Source organism: Rhagoletis pomonella, unplaced genomic scaffold (genome assembly GCF_013731165.1).
Source record: "Rhagoletis pomonella isolate Grant_MI unplaced genomic scaffold, Rhpom_1.0 Rhpom_scaffold_00002, whole genome shotgun sequence".
NCBI lineage: Eukaryota > Metazoa > Arthropoda > Insecta > Diptera > Tephritidae > Rhagoletis > Rhagoletis pomonella.
The window spans coordinates 39,871,903-39,874,744 of NW_023458556.1; positions in this window are offsets into that span (position 1 = coordinate 39,871,903).

Below are 2,842 nucleotides of genomic sequence, written 5' to 3' on the forward strand. Positions count from 1 at the left end.
TACATATATCTACATGAGAGTACTTTTTAATAGTAATCAAAATATGTATATGCGTATGTTTTGGAATGAGTAGATATTTACCCCGCAAAAATTCCACTAATCTGGGATGACTCCGGGATCAATTGCAAAAGAATATATAAGCTATACCATTTCTTATATTTTCATATGGAATGAAATGTTCTCTTTTGTTCGAACATGTCCGATGAAGAGGCTAACATTTACTTTCTTTTGACAAAATCTAAATAAATATATATAACAATATTTCTAAGCTTTTTAAATGAAGAAGTCAGGAACAATACTCTCGTTGAATGAAAAATACCTATGCTCCGAAAATTATATTCAAAAAAGATGAGGTTTTAATTTTTTTTTTGTAGCTAAAAACAGTATGCGAGATCAAGGTGACTTTTCATTCAATTAAACCTTTAAAATTACCTTGGACAGTGAAATCTTGGTAGTTTTAGTTTTTACAAACCAAAAATGGATTCCTTGCTGCAGGAACATCAAATATGGTATTTAAAACTTTTTTTTTTTAAATAATTTTATACTGTTTTCAGGTAAAAAAAAAACAAAGAAATATTTTAAACCTTCTACTTTGAAGGTCGGTTTAGAGGCTAACGTAATCCATCTCCAAATAATCGCATAAGTGATAAGTCGAGACTAATTGATCCCCAATAGTACACGTATGAGACTAGTTGTGAAGAATTAATGCCAAATTCTACCCTATGTAGACTAATCCCGGCATACTCGCTTTAGAGATTAGTCGCAAAACTTTTTGCAGGGTATTTACTCCTTCATATTTTATAACAGAAAAAACAAGTCTCCTATCTCATCACTGATAACAGGCTTTTGGTTTTGCGTTTTGATTTGGTTTTGAAATAAATATATGTACATACATACATACATATGTTGATACTTACATGTGTATTAAAATCATTCAACTTTTGTTTAGGTTTATATATACAGTTATAAGCTTAAGTATATATAAATAAATTTTGTTTATAGCGATTAACAACATACTACATACCTGTAGGAAAAACAGCGCGATATGTATATACTAAAAAAAAAAAACTTCAAAGCTTACAACGAGCCAAATATACATAATTCGTGTTTTTCTTCTCAAAATCTAACGTTTTTTACGTAGATTCTGATTATTGCGCAGGTCGAGGGCTTAATTAGTGCGTAACCCGGAAGTAAAATCTGCTTGCCTCATTTATATACATGTGTTGAGCTGCATCTGGACTAACCATTTGCCAAATTGCTTACAAAATTTTGATAACGCAAGTTCGGCACTCTTGAACACCTCATCAGCATTCTGTCCTGTTATGGGCATATGTATGTATGTCACCCTAATTTTCGACAAAATAAGTGTCTGTATTTGTTCGGGAGTCCTCGAATGACAAATAAGAATAACTATGCAACTTCATAAAATACCGATATCTATTCTAAGACTTAAAGTTTAGTAAATATTTGAAATATGCGTACCGTCGTATGTTAATTGTAATTAATATTAATTTTAATTGATTAAACTATACATTTGCATACAAATATTTTGTATTTATTCAGGGTCTAATTGCACAATCCGACAAAATTTATCTTCTTTGCACCCAGAAAAGTAGAGACAAAAGCCAAGGTACCTGTATTTTGCTGTTTTTATAGATCAATTCATTCTCGATTTCTAATGGGAAACACCACCCTAAATAATATTATCTACCTTGTCATTTTTCAAACTTCATTAGACTTCGTATCCAAGAGTTTTTGGGGTCGGTGATTACGAATCTAAAATCGGTTCTTAAAAATACCAAATGAAACTTGACATGCAGAAGTTCTTTGAGTGGCTGATGTCCGAAAAAGAAATCGGAATGAAACAACATTTTTCTTTTTAACGTTCGCGCCAAAAGTAAATTTCTTTTTGGAAATTTGGTTAAAAATTATTTAAAAATTTCGTTAAATCAACCAAGTAATATTCCTGGACTTCTAATCCGGATAGGTAATGTGGTTAGCATTTTTAAAATGTTAAAATTAATGTATTATTTGAGATTAATCGACTACTGAGCTTCTTCTCACATCTCAAATAACCGAAAATTGATAAAATTCAAAAACCGTTCTACTGTATTATATTCGGCCTCAGCGAAAAGTTGTATTAGAAATCATGTAAACATTTCGCAGATCTGAGCAATTTTTATTTCTGAAAACTTGTATTGACATATAAAGGTTGATTTCCTACCGGGAACGCTATTTTGTTTCATGCAGTTTATCAAATAAATTATGGCATATTTTTAGGCGAATTTAATTTCTTGTCCAAACACATTGATGGCGCCGTACTACAAAGCCACAGTTCTAAAATTACACTGTGCTAGTTTCGAATAAATTCCGTCGAGCAGATCATCAGACGAGAAACGCCGTGTCCAGTGATGATGAACGTTTCTTAAGGTAAGATCTGCGTTTCGAGATATTCAAGTAAAATTAGCTTATCCAACATAAACGTTTTAAAAGACGTGAAGTAAGCTTTAGAATTATTCTGAAGGAGTTTTTCTTTCCTTAAAGGGCTCTTATGGCATGGAGTCCCAAAAATGTTGTAATACGACAAAGGGCGTAAACTTGTCTATTATAGAAGCGCCCAAATGATAATTGATTAATCAAAGATTTTCAGAATGGTTTCGCTATAAACCATGTCTCTAAATATTAAGTTAATTTAGGAAAGTACTTCCAGTCTCGCATTGATCAGCATAAAAGGTGTTCGAGAACCACACCGCCACGAACAGTGGTTCAAAATTCAAAAATCGGACTCAACTGGTCTCTTGTTAATTTTGACATCGAATACGTCTTACTTTTCGATATGGAG